We start from the raw sequence: 20,370 nt of genomic DNA, 5'->3' as shown, positions 1-20,370 counted from the left end.
ATTTTTTGCCCTTGAGTCCCGGGCGCATGAGGTGTCTGATATTCCAGATGCCGCCTCCTTCATACTTGACTGCAGGGCCCGAGGGAGGTTCGCTGGCTTTAGCTCGGAAGCAGACCCCCCTTGGGGGAATCCTTCTAAGCTGTCTCTGTGCTCCACACTGTAGTTTTTTTTGTTTTAGATGAATGCTCATCATTGAAAAATAGGACAAATCTATTGGGAATAAACAGACAGGGAAAAATGCAATACATACATCAGTTATGATGATTGATGCTGATGATGAGTATGTCAAAAACACATGAACATTATATTATATCTAAATATAAGTCTCTGATGTCCGCAACAGTTTGACGAGATTGTCACAAACAGACTCTCAAGTCATGTTATTTGTTTGATCGACTGAAATACATTTGGTAAAACAACATCAAGATCAACAATGTAATCTTCCTTTAAAAGTTTCAAGTTGCATTTAGCCAATTCTTTACCATTCTTTTAAAGTTTTTGCTCCAATCAGTTGAACTTTTACATTTGTAATGATACAAATTACATTAAGCAAAGAGAATGTAGCTTATCTTAAATACCCGTTACAAGTGTACAGAAAGTCTGACATTTGACTAATCAAATTGACCTGAAATCGCCTGCTGCTGTGGGGAATTTAGCCATCGTCGCTTCAAGAGTTAGGCTAGCTTCGTCAGATCAGGTGCTGTACAGGATGACTTTTTTGAGAAAACCTGAGGACTTATGCCGTGCGCTTCTATTGCATGCAGGCATTTTCTGCCATGGATTACACATAGGCATCGGCCTTAGAACGATTGTTTCAGGGAGTTTGCTAAGGTAGAGTAAGTAACATTGGGTTTCTATGCATTGCTGAATCATTCATTTGTCTTTCATCAACATTCATTGAGCTCCAACTCGCACCAACATTAGCTTGTTAGGTCCAAAAGTGTCAGTGACTGAGGTTTAAGAGTTCCCCCTATACCCGGGGGTTATATTCTATTTCCATACATTGTGATTGTTGTATTTGTGTGACTGATCATTTTTTATTGACTAATACATTGACGTCAAATTGCATTCAGTGTGTCCATAAATTCTTATTGCATGGGAGAACATTCTGCAAACAGTAATTTAAGCTTTTGTTATTATTTTTGATTTATTTATATTAATCCGTTATTTTACCAGGTAAATTGACTGAGAACATGTTCTCATTTACAGCAATGACCTGGGGAATAGTTACAGGGGAGAGGAGGGGGATGAATGAGCCAATTGTAAACTGGGGATTATTAGGTGACCGTGATGGTTTTGAGAGCCAGATTGGGAATTTAGCCAGGACACAGGGGTTAACACCCCTACTCTTACGATAAGTGCCATGGGATCTTTAATGACCTCAGAGAGTCAGGACAACCGTTTAACGTCCCATTCGAAAGACGGCACCCTACACAGGGCAGTGTCCTGGGGCATTGGGATATACCAGAGGAAAGAGTGCATCCTACTGGCCCTCCAATCAAAAATTGACATACTTACTCATTCCATTTTCTTTATTTTCACCGTTTTCTACATTATAGAATAATAATGAAAACATTAAAACTATGAAATAACACATGAAATAATGTAGTAACCAAAAAAAGTGTTAAACATTGAGACTTCAAAGTAGCCTCCCTTTGCCTTGATGACAGCTTTGCACAGTCCTGGCATATACTCAACCAGCTTCATGAGGTAGTCACCTGGAATGCATTTCAATTAACACTTGTGCCTTGTTAAAAGTAATTGCTTGCTGTTTGGGGTTTTAGGCTGGGTTTCTGTATAGCACTTTGTGACATCGGCTGATGTAAGAAGGGCTTTATAAAAATTGTGGTATACCATTTCTTAATGCGTTTGAGCCAAACAGTTGTTTTGTGACAAGTTAGGGGTGGTATACAGAAGATAGCCCTATTTGGTAAAAGACCAAGTCCATATTATGGTAAGAACAGCTCAAATAAGCAAAAAGAAACAGCCCATCTTTACTTTAAGACATGAAGGTCAGTCAATACGGAAAATTAAGAAAATTGAAAGTTTCTTCAAGTGCCGTCGCAAAAACCATCAAGCGCTGTGATGAAACTGGCTTTGATAAGGACCGCCACAAGAATGGAAGACCCACTTTTTGAGGCTAAACTTATTCTCTGCAGCAGAGAACAAGTTTAGCCTCAGAAATTGCAGCCCAAATAAATGCTCCACAGAGTTCATGTAACAGACACATCTCAACATCAACTGTTTTTTGGATACTCTGAATCAGGCCTTCATGGTCGAATTGCTGCAAAGAAACCACTACTAAAGAACCCCAATAAGAAGAAGAGCCGTTGCTTGGGCTTGAGCAGTAGAAATCTGTCTTTTGGTCTGATGAGTCCAAGTTTGAGATTTTTGGTTCCAACTGCCATGTCTTTGTGAGACACAGAGTAGGTGAATGGATGGCCTCCGCATGTGGGGTTCCCACCGTGAAGTATGGAGAAGGAGGTATAATGATGTGGGGGTGCTTTGCTGTTGACACTGTCAGTGATTTATTTAGAATTAAAGGCACACTTAACCAGCATGGTTATCACAGCATTCTGCAGCGATACGCCATCCCATCTGGTATAATTTTTTTGTTTTTCATCATTTGTTTTTCAACAGGACAATGACCCAACACACCTCCAGTCTGTGTTAGGGCTATTTGACCAAGAAGGAGAGGGATGGAGTGCTGCATCAGATGACCTGGCCTCCAGAATCACCTGACCTCAACCCAATTGAGATGGTTTGGGATGAGTTGGACCGCAGAGTGAAGTAAAAGCAGCCAACAAGTGCTCAGCATATATGGGAATTCATTCAAGACTGTTAGAAAAGTATTCCAGGTGAAGCTAGTGTATTATGTCTGTTTGTAATAGTGTGTTATATGTGAAAGTGTGTTTGTATTATAAATTGTATTTTAATGTTAAGGACTCTTGGAAGATTAGTCCAAATGGGGACTAAAAGAGATCCTAATAAAATCAAATCAAATCAAGCTGGTTGAGAGAATGCCAAGAATATGCAAAGCTGTAATCAATGCAAAGGATGGCTACTTTGAAGAATCTAAAATATATTTGGATTTGTTTTTTTTTGGTAACTACATGATTCCATATGTGTTATTTCATAGTTTTGATGTCTTCACTATTATTCTATAATGTAGAAAATAGTAAAAATAAAGAAAATTATTTGAATTGAATTAAAAAACAACAGCCTTGAAATCCAGCTAGAGCCTTATTGGTTTGTGCCCTGGCGTAAGCCTCCCCGACGGACACAAAATTGATAACTAGATGGATCTTGCGTAGCATATTTTCAATTAGTGTATTTTGAAAGTGAGTAGTTTGCATGCGCCATGACAGCTAATGTTAGCATTACAAGCTTACAACCACTGACTGGCTGACTAGCTATCTGCGTCACCATTTTGTCCGCTTCTGTCATGTTTCCAAATAGCTCCTTAAAACAACAACCACTAGGCAACATTTGCCCGTTGCCTAAAGAGTTACCGATTGTTTTTAGTTCTTTGAAGTAAGTACCAATTTCTTTATTATTAAAACAAACAGACTTTGGTTGTTGCCTTCATCAGGGGTTTCATTCAAGCATGAATGTGCTGGATGCATCTATGCCTTTGTGAATGCCTGTGAATGCCTCTTGATGTAACGATCTCCTTCCCATCCTTACAGAGCAGTGGGCTAAAACAATTACGCTGTGGAGATGTACCCAAAGGTTAAATACTAGCGATACATCCAAATTCCTTCTCAAGTATTGATGATGAACTCAAATACCAGAGCTTTGCATATTATTCATATTAAAACTTCATAGTCTGCCGCTAATGGTTTCCATGGCTACCACAGCTGTAGCTTCCCCTACCCTGTTCAGCTCCTCCTTTGGTTTCCTCTCTTTGTATGTTATTAAAAAACATTGTCAAACAGAGGTCCCCACGAGAGTCCTCCACTCTACTCAGCAGACTCTGTATCCTCAAATCACTCAGCTGTTTGCAAACCCAGATCACCTTAGATCGAGTTGGTGTCAGAATATCATATTAGTTTCCCTGGCTAGCACAAGATTTCTGCAGCTCTTTGTAAATGAATTTGCTGAGTTCTTCTCATCCTCTGACAGAACCGAGGTAAAAGCCGTGCACTCTGATGGCATGATTATTAACTGCATCTTATTTGAATACTGCCTAGTGTTGGACGCACACACACACTCACACACACAGGGACACACACACACACACACACACACACACACACACAGGCAGTCTCCCACACACACACACACACACACACACACACACTCACACACACACACACGCCGGGATGCACGTAGACTCACACACAGGCAGTCTCCCACACACACACAGGGATACACATAAACTCACAAACAGGCAGTCTCCCACACACACACTCACACACACTCACACACACAGGGATACACGTAGACTCACACACAGGCAGTCTCCCACACACACACACACTCACACACACAGGGATACACGTAGACACACACACAGGCAGTCTCACACACACACACACACACACACACACACACACACACACACACAATAATACCCATCATTAAACTCACTGCTTTCAATCTGTCTGACTGAATCGGTTTCTTTAAGCTACTGATTGATTTCTAAGGGCTAATCTTGGACATGATTCACAGTGGCTATTTGAAACACTCTGGTTTGATGAGTCTCACTTGTGGAGACAGTAAAAGTTTAATGATGTTTCAGCTTGGACCCGCTGACTGATATATTTGGGAGTTGTACATAGGTACCTGTACATCGGGAGGTGGGGTAATGTTAAGTAAATGATAAAGCATGTTGTAGTTGTACAGTATAATAATGTCGTTAGTCGTTCTGATAGTAGACTACAGGATGTTGTTGTACATGTACATAGTAATGTATTGGTAAGAAAAGTAGTTGAAGTAGTAGTATAGATGCAGTATTATTAGTATAGTAATAGAAAATGAATTGGTCATTATAATCTGTAATCCAGCGATTAAAAATAGCAGTCGTTTTTAAAATGGTAGGTTATAGAATTCTGCATGACTGCAGGGTGTGTTGTGCCTATAGTAATCTGCATCAGCGGTTGGGACATTGAAAGCAGTGATGTAGCTACCTTCAGCTGTACAACCACCATCTCTTATAGGAGTTGATATTAATCATTGTTACAGTACATCCCTCGTAGTAAACCCTCATTCTAAATATCCATTGACCTTTTGGTTGAGACGAATTACCTCTGACCTGTGAAAGACCTTAAAGACAGCTGTTGCCCTCTTATAAGGAGACAAGTCCCCTACTAGGATAGATCGACGGCTCATACGCCAGTAAGCCTCTATCAAGTTACTTAGCTTCCATACCAGCTGATTCAACAGCTGCAACTGAGCCACAAAGCCAGTGTGCACTTTCCATTCCCACTAATATCCACCCTAACCTTCCTGCTGACCCCAGCTTATACATTAGCCAATCAATATCTCTATGGGTTCCATTAGTCTGGTTACCCGATCACCTGGGCAGACTGGTCCCCTGTGCCCCAGCATGGTGTGGTTTACCCAGGCAGGGGCTACTGAGGTCTGGAGAGATAAGCCGCCTAAGTCAGGGTGGATGAGGGGGGGGAAAGCCACCATAGGAGAGAGAGGCTGGTGTAGAGAAATGGAGTGGCTGATTACTTAGTGGCAAGAAAAAGTATGTGAACTCTTTGGAATTACTTGGATTTCTGCATAAATGTTACATAACATTTTGTCACAACAACAGACAAACACAGTGTGCTTAAACTAATAACACACAAATTATTGAATTTCTCTTGTATATATTGAATACAGAATTTAAACATTCACAGTGTAGGTTGTAAAAAGTGTGTGAACCCCTCGGCTAATGACTTCTCCAAAAGCTAATTGGAGTCAGGAGTCAACTAACCTGGAGTCGAATCAATGAGACGAGATTGGAGATTTTGGGTTTGCTATTCACAAGAAGCATTGCCTGACGTGAACCATGCCTCGAACAAAATATATCTCTGAAGACCTAAGAGTAAGAATTGTTAGCTTGCATGAAGCTGGAAAGGGTTACAGCTGGAAAGGGTCTAAAAGTCAGTCCATGGTAAGACAAATTGTCTATAAATGGAGTCATTTCTAAACTTTTTCTACTCTCCCTAGGAGTGGCCGTCCTGCAAAGATAACTGCAAGAGCACAGCACAGAATGCTCAATGAGGTTCAGAAGAATCCTAGAGTGTCAGCTAAAATCTTACAGAAATCTCTGGAAGATGCTAACATCTCTGTTGACGAGTCTACGGTACGTAAAACACTAAACAAGAATGGTGTTCATGGAAGGACACCACGGAAGAAGCCACTGCTGTCCCAAAACAACATGGCTGCACGTCTGAAGTTCGCAAAAGAGCACCTGGATGTTCCACAGCGCTACTGGCAAAATATTCTGTGGACAGATGAAACTACAGTGGAGATGTTTGGAAGGAACACAACACACTATGTGTGGAGAGAAAAAAAGACAGCACACCAACATCAAAACTTCATCCCAACTGTAAACTATGGTGGAGGGAGCATCATGGTTTTGGGCTGCTTTGCTGCCTCAGCGCCTGGACAGCTTACTATCATTAATGGAAAAATGTGTCCGTCAATTGAAGCTCAACAGAAGTTAGGTGATGCAAAAGGTCAACACCCCAAAAGACAGAAGTAAATCAACAACAGAATGCCTTGAACAGAAGAAAACGTGCCTTCTGGAGTGGCCCAGTTAGTCCTGACCTCAACCCGATTGAGATGCTGTGGCATGACCTCAAGAGAGCGGTTCACAACAGACATCCCGAGAATATTGTGGAACTGAAACAGTTTTGTAAAGTGGAATGGTCCAAGGGTTCACATACTTTTTCCAAACTGTGAATGTTTAAAGACATGAAAAAGTATAATTGTTTGTGTGTTATTAGTTTAAGCAGACTGTGTGTGTCTATTGTTGTGACTTAAATGAATATCAGATAACATGTTATGACCAATTTATGCAGAAATCCAGGTAATTCTAAAGGGTTCACATACTTTTTCCCCCCACTGTAGTTAGTTTCTAAAGGGAGGCTGGTGTAGACAGTAAATTCTAATCAAAATTGACTTAGAGCACATGATGCACAAACATTTCCTCCCTTTGGGACTTAAGGCTACAATGAGCTTCCTTCACTTTTCCAGACACCTCTGCGAGAGGTTGAACTTGGCCAGTTGAGAATTGCAGCAGGTGATTTTTGGCTTCCCAGGTGTTTCCTTTAACCTTGTAGGGTCCATTTTAGGGATGTTTCTTTCAGATTGATCATCATCTTGTAATGTATTTTGTCCTCCTGGCAGGACAAGTTGGGCGAATGCACCCAAAGCTGTTCCCAGCCTTGCATTCATGTCTTTTGAATCCAAGTGGTCTTTGCTGATGATATCTTGGCATTGTGTAATGAAGGAATACTTTTATTTACGACGCAACATGTGTTTCGCCTGTCTGTTCTTGGAGAACAACATGTGTTTCGCCTGTCTGTTCTTGGAGAACAACATGTGTTTCGCCTGTCTGTTCTTGGAGAATAACATGTTTTTCGCCTGTCTGTTCTTGGAGAACAACATGTTTTTCGCCTGTCTGTTCTTGGAGAACAACATGTGTTTCGCCTGTCTGTTCTTGGAGAACAACATGTTTTTCGCCTGTCTGTTCTTGGAGAACAACATGTGTTTCGCCTGTCTGTTCTTGGAGAACAACATGTGTTTCGCCTGTCTGTTCTTGGAGAACAACATGTGTTTCGCCTGTCTGTTCTTGGAGAATAACATGTTTTTCGCCTGTCTGTTCTTGGAGAACAACATGTTTTTCGCCTGTCTGTTCTTGGAGAATAACATGTTTTTCGCCTGTCTGTTCTTGGAGAACAACATGTTTTTCGCCTGTCTGTTCTTGGAGAACAACATGTTTTTCGCCTGTCTGTTCTTGGAGAACAACATGTTTTTCGCCTGTCTGTTCTTGGAGAATAACATGTTTTTCGCCTGTCTGTTCTTGGAGAATAACATGTTTTTCGCCTGTCTGTTCTTGGAGAATAACATGTGTTTCGCCTGTCTGTTCTTGGAGAACAACATGTTTTTCGCCTGTCTGTTCTTGGAGAACAACATGTTTTTCACCTGTCTGTTCTTGGAGAACAACATGTTTTTCGCCTGTCTGTTCTTGGAGAACAACATGTTTTTCGCCTGTCTGTTCTTGGGGAATAACATGTTTTTCGCCTGTCTGTTCTTGGAGAATAACATGTGTTTCGCCTGTCTGTTCTTGGAGAACAACATGTTTTTCGCCTGTCTGTTCTTGGAGAACAACATGTTTTTCGCCTGTCTGTTCTTGGAGAACAACATGTTTTTCGCCTGTCTGTTCTTGGAGAATAACATGTTTTTCGCCTGTCCTGTTCTTGGAGAACAACATGTTTTTCATCTGTCTGTTCTTGGGGAATAGAGTCAAGGCAGGAGCATAGGTAATGCACATTTCTCAGTGAAGAGGTCCTCTACCAACAATCTGAAATGCCCAGAAGGCACCACTGCGTCCAACTGTAGGATGGTGTTAAGAATGTATGTACATAGATTTTGGATATGCAGATATCCCACTAATTATATGATTTTGAGTTCAGACGTAAAAAAGTTAATTCATTTTAAAAAATGACATGACGTGTATATTGTATGTCTTGATTACATAATTGTTGTTCCTCTTCATAATCATATTACTGGAGAGCAGCCAAGTCATCAAGCTGCTAGGCTACTATACGTCTACCTTTATATCTGTGACTCACTTGAAGCGTTAATATGTTATATGTTAAAAGGGTGCAATTTCGGACGCACTGCAGCGGTTTTTGGTCCAGGATGCAACATTGTACTGAATATAAAAGCACCTAAGAATGTCAAAGTCATTTCATCTACGACTTACCTCTCCGCCGCTGTTAAATATTGGTTAACGGGCTTGAATATATGAATGATCAAACTGAAATGATTCACCAAGAGGCCGTGTTCACAGTTGCAGTTTGAAGTGACTAAAATCTATTTTTTTTGCATATCCGATTCTAATCGGATCTTCTTCCTGCAGTCTGATCAGCCAAAAATCACATGGAATCAGGTATTTCAAGCCACATTTCAAACCACCTACATGGGTGATTTGAAATCAGTTGCTATGCGACTTGTCTGAACATTGAAATCTGATGTATTTACATTCAAGTGGTTTTTAGACTGTTCTTTGCCATATCTTGTTACTTGCTAGCTACTCTGTTGACAGTTTGACAATAACATGTTTGTTAAATGTTTACAAATAAATGAGTGAATGTGCCAGAAAGCTAAACAGCTAGATAGTTGACTGCTGTGGCTAGCCAAAAAGGACTTGTTTTGAAAGTTGGATCATCAAGAAACTGGGAGACTTCCATGGCATGCATTGTTGTCACATTAGCTTGCTACACAACAACTTCTGAGTGAGGAGAAGCATGAGCATCACCACCAATCACCCTACGGCATTGCACACACACCAAATTACAAAAAAATCAGATTTGGTCACTTGTAACTTGCTGTTTGGACAGTCAGTATAAACAAAACAGATTTGAGTATATTGCAGTGTGAACAAGGCTTTGGGGATTACTTTAGGTGAGTTTTCACTGATTACAGCAGGAATTACTCTCCCCTGTCAGAAAACCTACCACCACACATGGGTAAGGTGCCCATATAAGGACAGCCTCAGTCCTGTTGAGATCGATGTTGTTCTATGGACACCTTACCTGGGGCCATATTATGAGGCTCAAAGGGTTCAGTGCGGAATGCTTCGTCTTTGTGAAGGAGGATGGATCAATCTGTTCTAGTTGACACATTATTCATGGAGTTATGGGTGTGTAGAAACACAACGTAATATGCATTTTAAGGATGATATTAGCATGTCAATTTCATGTTTAAAAAAGGGTACATTGACTTACATTGGATTGTGGTTGGAAAATTACAAAGTTAGAGGATGGTGGTAAACACATAAACCCAAAGAATGGATTGCACTCAGTCCTTGTCTATAGACTCATTATAAGGTAACAAATATGTAATTTTGGTGAACTGTCTCTTTAATGCTGGAAACGACTGCCATCACAAGACAGCGGAATTAAAAAAAATGTTTTAACTGGACACGAGACTAATCAATGATGACTCAGGGTATAAATGGTACAGCAACCAATTTGTTCAAGTTTGACCAGTGCATTTCTGTCAGGGGGTAGACAGTCCCTGAATGGAGTTATGGAGACTGACAGCAAAGTCGGTGCAGAGCTGTGTCCTATCATGAAGCCAGGGTAGGGACAGAGTCTGTAGTGCCTCTGTATAGATGGAGTATTCTCCTTCGAAGATGTGGAATACACTCCAGGCCATCGTACTGGGCCTGGGTTAGTGAGCTACATAATCAAGAGTGGGACGCATGTAGACAGCGTAAATGTTCACCAGGTCTTCTTGTAGCACATAGAACCTTTTAAGGTGAAAACATCTTTGTTGCTCTAAGTCAGGGTTTCCCAAACTCGGTCCTGGGGCCCCCCTGGGGCCCTCCTTTTCAGGACTGAGTCCAAATTACCATACTAGCAACATGCTTACCCCACTGAAAGTAATTTTGTACCATTACCTCTCAAATCTTAAGGATCACATATGGAGTTCCTGGCCCTCAATCTGGAGAGGGCATGGGATTGGTCCATTTTTTGTGAAGGTCACTGATAGGACCTTGCACTTGGCAGGGTTCAGTGACATTCTGTTTGCCTGAACCCACGTGTAAAAGTTGTTGAGGGCCTGCTGTGGTGTGCTGATGTTTCCTGCTGTACATGTGTGAACCAGATTGAGTTATGATTCTGATGTAGGCCTAGAGCAGTCAGTGTAAATGCATGTATTGGTTTATATTAGGTTGTATTTGGATAACAAGAAATGTTTCTAATAAAAATAGATGCTGTGTGCTTTTTAATATTCTAATAAAAATAGAGGTGTGATTGGATGTATAAGATTTAGTCATAGGGTGGATATGTTAAGGGTTTTTATGAATAATGACTAAATTATGTTTTCATTTAAATCAGAACGAAAACTAAACAGAATACTCTGTCAGGGGGTAGTTACTGTATGAATGTATGAATCTTATTATAATCACAAAACTGAATGTAATGTGTGTAGTTTCATAAAGAATTAGAAGGACTTTCTGTTCCTTGTTAGAAACGAATGTAGCTATCGTCAGACTGGCTGGAATGCTGTGTTCCTTACAGGACATCATGTCTCTACCCAGGGAGGGGAGAGACCTTGGGCTAGTAGTAGATTGTTTAACAGGTGGTAGTAGACAATGTGGGAAGGCTTGTGAACTATACTGCCATTGTATCTGAGAGGAGGAGAGACATTTATGACAAAATAGGAGGTATATAAACTAATGTACATGATTTTATATGTAGTACTCTCGAGAATAAACGCTATTGATTGATTTTGAGACTGGTCTCTGTCCATTTTATGCAAATAAGTATCTTACAAATTCTTAGAAATGGGCAGAGTGTTTTACTTGAATTGGTTGATGAACATATAGGAATGAAATATCCTTTAACATAATGACAATGGAAGCTAGAGCTGTTGTCAACATTTACAGTAATCTGGTGCTGTGGAATGTTCTCCCAGGTATCCTCACAGGGAGATCTGAGAGGAGAGAGATGGTAGACAGAGACTCCCCTCTCAGATATACCCCTGCACAATACCCCCTAGCTATATCCCTGCAACACAAACACGCTCTGTAGAGGTGCTCTGCCTTTCTCAGAAGAGGCAGAAAAAGAGGAGAGCTATTCCTCCAGGAGAGAGGCCCACCACACTACAATGGCAGACAAACACACAGAGCCCAGGGAGAGCTGACAGACAGAGCCCAGCATCAAAGCAGGTTTGAGCTGACAAGTCCCACCACAGCACTGGAGACACACACGTGCGCGCGCACACACACACGTACTTAACACTGTCTTGGGATGGAGACACAGGTTCAGTCTATTTACAAATTTCCAATCACAGATGCCACCATTTTTTAAATAAGTGCACTCTCGTGTCTCCCATCACATCTGTGAGTACGCTAACATCAATAAAACACTTCCATGATTTGATCACTGTCACCCTTTGTGTATGGATATGCTCTTTGATCGCTGGTGGTGATGTGCGGATGCGCCCTCTCATCCTAACCCTTTATATGCAGTGTGGTCCTTTTGAAAGCATGTCTCTGTTTTTCAGACATGCTCAGCCAGGCAATTTATATACCAGATCTACACTGTAAAAAGCTCCCATTTCTTTTAGACTAGCATTTGGTTTTCAGCAGTGGAGATTTGTAATAACCTTGCTGTCTGTCTCTGACATTTGCAACATTCTAATTCGATCTCCAGCTGTCCTATGGTAACGATGATCGTGTCGGGACGAGACAGACAGACTGGCAGCTTTTCCCAGCCAGTCAAAATCATGAATCAGCATAATTTTATGGATTTATACAATCAATGAGGTTTCTCCCTATTGTCACTGCAGCTGAATGATACATGTGATCAGGGAAGGTTGTATAATCACCAGATTGAGGCTGAGGAGTGATGGAGAATACATGGAGATGGTGATCACCAGATCGAGGCTGAGGAGTGATTGAGAATACATGGAGATGGTGATCACCAGATCGAGGCTGAGGAGTGATTGAGAATACATGGAGATGGTGATCACCAGATCGAGGCTGAGGAGTGATTGAGAATACATGGAGATGGTGATCACCAGATCGAGGCTGAGGAGTGATTGCGAATACATGGAGATGGTGATCACCAGATCGAGGCTGAGGAGTGATTGAGAATACATGGAGATGGTGATCACCAGATCGAGGCTGAGGAGTGATTGAGAATACATGGAGATGGTGATCACCAGATCGAGGCTGAGGAGTGATGGAGAATACATGGAGATTGTGTCTCAATTGACACTATTCCTCATGAATGAAGTCCTACCAGAGTCACATTTGGTCCAAAAGTAGTAATAGCAGGAGATACTGTATATGTAACTAAGTCGCATATGTAACTAAATGTATGCAGTCTATGCATACAGATCTGCTGATAGCGTGCAGTCAAGTTTAAGTAACAAAAGGTATTCTGCAAGGTTCTACTCTGGGCCCAGTACTTTTGACTATCTACGGTATTGGCTTGTCTGGGAAATTGTTAATTACACCTTTTATGTGGATGACACTGTTGTGTACTCAATGGCCTCTGTGAACCAGACTCTGTCTGACCTACAGACTGCATTTTAAGTCTTACAAATAACACTAAATTGACCTTAAATTAGTTTGCCACATTCAATACTAAGTGCATGTTTTCTAGAGCCCACAAATGATTCCAAATATTTAAGAAGACGTGAATAAAAATGGGCTACTTCTATAGGATTATGCCTCTCACTTAATAGTAGAACACCTCTTACCCAAAACAGCACCATTCAAAAAGCTACAGTATATTTAGTGATTTAAGAGGGGTAATCTGTGATTGTTATATACCATTTGTTACTTTCAAATGAATGATACTGTATATCCCCATTGATTCTTGAAGAATATAACATACAAGCCTCATTAAGTTAAGTTAGTTCAACAACTGTCTACTGACTAACCCCATCAGAACCCAAAATATTAGCTTGTTTGGGGGGGGGGGTTCTCAGACCTGCTGAATGAGACATGTCCCCCTTAATGCAACAAAGTCAAAGTTTCGGGGAGTCTCTAAATAATTTGTTTGTAATTCAATATTTAATGCTACAGTAGTAAATATGAAAATAAAAGTTGAATCCAAATGACATTAACCCCCTCAAGCATGGTTTAAAGTAAAACAATGATAATAATCCCCATGGCTGCACTTGTCATCCCAGGACCCGTATCTCAACTCATTTTCAGGGGTCCCAAATTCTCTTTCTATTCTTTTGTCCACAAAACACACTTGGTGTTTTGTAACAGATGTCTCTTTATATTAATGAAATGGCTCGAGTGCACAGTGCACTGTTTAGTTGCTGCAATTATTTAGCCTACAGTCAGCACTTTGAAGTGATTTCTTTGACAATAAGAGGAAAACATGACTGATTGTGTTCATGCCAAATGAAAATATATATTTTTTAAATTACAAAAATGACATGTCCCACCTACATAAGCCGATAAAACATTTAGGAGGTCCCGTGAAAAAAATAGAGACCCTCCAGATGTCACGGTATAATTCACACTCTGGTTAAAACAAAAATTATCCTTACCCTTTATGGATGGTATACCCTGTCTATGAATTTGAGTGGTTACATTTCTCCAGCCCTATGCCTAAACTGTTTACCTAAAAAAGGTGTGTGTGTGTCTAAGCATATTGTATGCACCTTCTAAACTCAGCAAAAAAGAAACATCCTCTCACTGTCAACTGCGTTTATTTTCAGCAAACTTAAACATGTGTAAATATTTGTATGAACATAACAAGATTCAACAACTGACACAAACTGAACAAGTTCCACAGACACTTGACTAACAGAAATGGAATAATGTGTCCCTGAACAAAGGGGGGGGGTCAAAATCAAAAGTAACAGTCAATGCAGACGGTCGCCACACCAGATACTAATTAGGGATAGGTGTCCCGTCAACGGGACAGTTGTAAATCATGCAGCGCCTTGTGTCACGAACGCAGATTTTAGAGAAACAACAAATGTCGGTACATATAAGTGTCTTATATCGACTGGAAGCTTAAATTCTTGTTAATACAACTGTACTGTCCAATTTACAGTAGCTATTACTGCAAAACAGTGCCATGCTATTGTTTGAGAGCTCCGAACAACAAAACACTTTCACCGAGATAGGTGAATTTATCAAACCTCAAGGTCAAATGTGTACTTACATTCTGAAATCTTGCTCTGATTTATCATCCAAAGGGTCCCAGAGATAACATGACGTGTCATTTTGTTAGATAAAATCCTTTTTCATATCCTAAAAAAAGGTCCACGATAGATTTTGTATTTCCACTCTTTCAATTTGCAAAGAAAGGAATGTGAAAATCTAACCCTAAACGTTGTTACGAAATTACGTTCGTATGTATTCCTCAGAGATCCCAGAACATAACCAGACTTCACTAGATCATTAGGGGTGTAGTATATCCTATAGGACACCGTATTTGGTCAGAGAGTGACGCCTTCATGTGTCAGCTAGATAGCCAATGAGCGGGGCTTTACGGGAGTATCCAGAAACCCTGTGTCCGTCATAAAATGTAGCTACTTGTGCGAAAGCATGCCTTTTCCTTTTGGAGAAAAATAAGAATATTCAAACTGGTTGTTTTGCAAATGTTTAACTTATAGGGCTACTAATACTGGAAAAGCTAAATCAAAGTCCAAGTATACAGATTTGATGATATTCTTGCAGAAAAATTTAATATGAATGCAAATGTGTCCTTCACGACTCGCCCAAATGTACCTGGGTGACTTCACACTAAATATCATGTAGTTCGCTCATACTTCAAGTATGAAACTTTGCACAGACACTGCTGCCCTCTTGTGGACACCATCGGAATTGTAACCAGAGTGATGGCTGGAACTGGGACCTTTCTGTTGCACAGACATGTGACTAGCAGAAATTAAATAATGTGTCCCTGATCAAAAGGTGGGAGGGGGCAACAAATCAGTAGCTGGTGTGGCCACCAGCTGCATTAAGTACTGAAGTGCATCTTCTCATGAACTGCACCATATTTGCCAGTTCTTTCTGGGAGATGTTACCCCACTCTTCCACCAAGGCATCTGCAAGTTCCCGGACATTTCTGGGGGGAATGGCCGTAGCCCTCACCCTCCGATCCAACAGGTCCCAGACGTGCTCAATGGGATTGAGATCCGGGCTCTTTGCTGGCCAAGGCAGAACACGGACATTCCGATCTTGTAGGAATTCACGCAAAGAACGAGCAGTATGGCTGATGGCATTGTCATGCTGGAGGGTCATGTCAGGATGAGCCTGCAGGAAGGCTACCACATGAGGGAGGAGGAGGTCTTCCCTGTAATGCACAGCATTGAGATTGCCTGCAATGACAAGCTCAGTCCGATGCTGTGGTGACACCACCCCAGACCGCGACGGACCCTCCACCTCCAAATCGATCCTGCTCCAGAGTACAGGCCTCGGTGTAACGCTCATTCTTTCGACGATAAACGCGAATCCGACCATCACCCCATGGTCGGATTCGCGACAGTGAAGAGCACTTTTTGCCAGTCCTGTCTGGTCCAGCGACGGTGGGTTTGTGCCCATAGGCGACGTTGTTCCCGGTGATGTCTGGTGAGGACCTGCATTACAACAGGGCTACAAGCCTTCAGTCCAGCCTCTCTCAGCCTATTGCGGACAGTCTGAGCACTGACGGAGGGATTGTGAGTTCCTGGTGTAACTTGTTGTTCCTGGTGTAACTGTAAGTTGTTGCCGTCCTGTACCTGCAGGTGTGCTGTTCGGATGTACCGATCCTGTGCAGGTGTTGTTACATGTACCAATCCTGTGCAGGTGCTGTTACATGTGGTCTGCCACCGCGAGGGCGATCAGCTGTCCATCCTGTCTCCCTGTAGCACTGTGTTAATAGATTCACAGTACAGACATAGCAAAAAAAAATCCCTGGCCACATCTGCAGTCATCATGCCTCCTTGCAGCATGCCTAAGGCATGTTCACGCAGATGAGAAGTCAGTAGAAAGGCCTTTTTAGTGTCCTAAGTTTTCACAACTGTGACCATAATTGCCTACAGTCTGTAAGCTGTTAGTGTCTTAACGACCGTTCCACGGGTGCATGTTCATTAATTGTTTATGGTTCATTGAACAAGCATGGGAAACAGTGTTTAAAACCTGTTGAGTGTAAGGGGCAGTATTTTGATGTTTGGATGAAAAACGTACCCAAATGAAACTGCCTATTTCTCAGGCCAAGAAGCTAGAAGATGAATACAAGTGTCATATTAGGATAGAAAACACACTAAAGTTTCCAAAACTGTCAAAATATTGTCTGTGAGTATAACAGAACTGATATTGCAGGCGAAAACCTGAGGAAAATCCAACTAGGAAGTGCCTCTTATTTTGAACCCTCCCTGAAAGGGATATCAACCAGATTCCTTTTCCTATGGCTTCCACATGGTGTGAACAGTCTTTATACATAGTTTCAGCCTTTTTTTCTAGAAAATTAGCGAGAACGATCACATCGTGTAAGTGGATGGCTGGGTGCCAGTAGAGTTTTGCATGCGCCAACAGCTTGGAGCAGGCATTTTCTCTCTCTCTCCTATTGAAAAAGCTATGGTCCGGTTGAAATATTATCAATTATTTATTGTAAAAACAACCTGAGGATTGATTATAAAACGTTTGACATGTTTCTACGAACTTTACGGATACTATTTGGAATTTTCGTCTGCCCCGTCGTGACCGCTCGAGCCTGTGGATTACTGAACATAACGCGCCAACCAAATTGAGGTATTTTGGATATAAATATAATCTTTATGGAACATTTATTGTGTAACTGGGAGTCTCGTGAGTGCAAACATCCAAAGATCATCAAAGGTAAGCGATTAATTTTATTGCTTTTCTGACTTTCGTGACCAATCTACTTTGCTGCTAGCTGTTTGTAATGTTTTGTCTGCTGAGAGAGATGTCCTTACATAAACACTTGGTTTGCTTTAGCTGTAAAGCTTTTTTGAAATCTGACACGCCAGGTGGATTAACAACAAGCTAAACTGTGTTTTGCACTTGTGATTATGAAAATGTATTATTTTTTGTAATTTAGTTTGAATTTGGCGCTCTGCAATGATCCCGCTAACGGGATGGGTACGCCAAGAAGTTAAACCCTTTACAATGAAGATGAGTGAATTATTTGTATTTTTATGAATTATCTTTGAAAAACAAGGTCCTGAAAAGGGGACTTTTTTGTTGTTGCTGATACATACATAGTAGTATAACAGAACAGTTGTCTGTGATTACAGACTCTCACTGGTTCATTGTTTACATCCCAAAGAACACCCTATTCCTTTTATACACTGAACAAAAATATAAACGCAACATGTAAAATGTTGGTCCCATGTTTCATGAGCTGAAATAAAAAATCTCAGAAATGTTCCATACGCACAAAAAGCATATTTCTCTCAAAATGTTGTGCACAATTTTGTTTACACCCATGTTAATGAGCATTTCTCCTTTGCCAAGATAATCCATCCAGCTGACAGGTGTGCCATATCAAGAAGCTGATTAAACATGTTTCTTTGTGGGGTTTTTTTAGAAATGTGTGCCTTGTGCTGGGGATAATAAAAGGCCACTTTAAAATGTGCATTTGTCACACAACACAATGCCACAGATGTCTCAAGTTGAGTGTGTGTGCTACTGAATGCAGGAATGTCCACCGAGAGATTTTTGCCAGTAAGTCCAAGTGCCTTTGCCAATTTGGCAGTACGTCCAAATGGCCTCACAACCACGTGTAACCACGCCAGCCCAGGACCTCCACATCAGTCTTCTTCAACTGCTGGATTATCTGAGTGGGGGTGGGGTGGTGCTGAGGAGTATTTATGTCTGAGTTTCTCCCCACAAGGGCTTTATACCAATCTAATTGGCTGGGCCTGGCTCTCCAGTAGGTGGACATATGCCCTCCAAGGCCCACCCATGGCTGCACCCCTGCCCAGTCATGAAACCCATAGGCCTACTTTATTTCAATTGACTGATTTCCTTGTGAACTCAGTCAAATCTTGTAGGTGTGGTAGAGACGTTAAGGCAGGGGTGTCAAACTCATTCCACAGAGGGCCGAGCATCTGCAGGTTTTTCCCCCTTCAATTAGGTGAGGGGAGTTTATTAGTGACATTAAATCAGCAATTAAGTACAAAAGGGTGGAGTGAAAACCCAGACACCCAGTCCTCCGTTGAATTCTACAGAGAATACGCAAAGAGGGCTGACAGTGTGGTGCAATGTAATTTTTGACCCAAAAGGGATGGCTCCTTGGAAAGGAAGTCCCGCCCGTGTTTCTAGTATCCATGGTTGTTTAAACAAAGAGATGGACGTTCTACTACTTCACTTCTACTACTTGCACGCTTCCTTTGTGCTTTTATTTCTAGATTTGTTATGCGCAATCATGCCTGTCTGTCCAGTTTTTAGGAGTGTCTGTGCCATCATAGATTAGCAAATCTAGTTCAATCATCTGAAAACAGACACTGGTGTGTTTGCTAATTAGATTGAAATCAGTTAAATTGAGTAAACATTTTAACTCAAAAAGGAGCCCATGGAGATGGTTCAAGAGTGCTTGCAATCTGCTATTCCCTGAGGGCCCATCGACAGGTGGTTCATCACCTCCAGGCCGTTCTGACCAACAATCAATGCACCTTCCAAGCCCAGCTTTGCCCTCTACCCTGCAACTCCATCAACCTCCGCCCCATCTCCCTGACCAGGCTCAAATGGCCAGAAGAGGAAGACTGGAGGATCCTTTGGACACTGACATTACACAGCGGGTGGATGACTTAAAGAAACAGCAGTGTCTAGTAAAGGCCATCTATGACATCATGGTACCGTGGATAGGGTCTATTCATGATACGGATTAACACCAGTAACCGAGATCCTGAGACCACTAAACATTTTCCCAAAAAATGTCATTTTCCCAGGTCGTGTCATCACAACATTTTCACCCCAATGTCACACCAATGCGATTCAATGAAGTACATTTTTTATTTCACCTTTATTGAACCAGGTAGAGCAGTTGAGAACAAGTTAAACAAACGTACAGTCTAACACAATAGAAACATCTATGTAGATGACCTGGAGCCAGTGGGTTTGGCGACGAATATGAGTGTAAAGGCCAAATCAAGACGTGAATGAGCATCGCTTTGCGTAGACGCGATAAAAAATAAGCATCTAAAGGCTTGTGTGAGATGAGACTTAAGTAAATAGACAGAATTCCTGAGATAAAATCCCTTTGGATAGTGTAATAGAGTTCACCCTGATACAAGTTACCACAGAGATAATCCATATAGATAGCTTCAGAGTTATCCTCAGTGAAGATTCATATACATGTACTGAAATAAAAGATCCCAGAAATGTTCCATACGTACAACATTTTCCATTTCTCTCAAATGTTGTGCACAAATGTGTTTACATCCCTGGTAGTCAGCATTTCTCCTTTGCTAGGATAATTCATCCACCTGACAGGTGTGGCATATCAAGAAGTTGATTAAACAGCATGATCCTGACACAGGTTCAAGAGTGCAGTTTTATTAGCTGGTAAAGCTTGCTGTTTGGGGTTTTAGGCTGGGTTTCTGTGGCATTGTGTTGTGCCAAAACTGCACATTTTAGTGGCCTTTATTGTCCCCAGCACAAGGTGCTTGTGCTGGGGACAATAAAGGCCACTAAAATGTGCAGTTTTG

The sequence above is a fragment of the Oncorhynchus mykiss genome, chromosome 22, assembly GCF_057628025.1.
Source record: "Oncorhynchus mykiss isolate SJ-2025 chromosome 22, ASM5762802v1, whole genome shotgun sequence".
In the NCBI taxonomy this organism is placed as follows: Eukaryota; Metazoa; Chordata; class Actinopteri; order Salmoniformes; family Salmonidae; genus Oncorhynchus; species Oncorhynchus mykiss.
The sequence above is the reverse complement of the archived record's forward strand: the minus strand, read 5'-3'. Positions refer to the sequence as shown.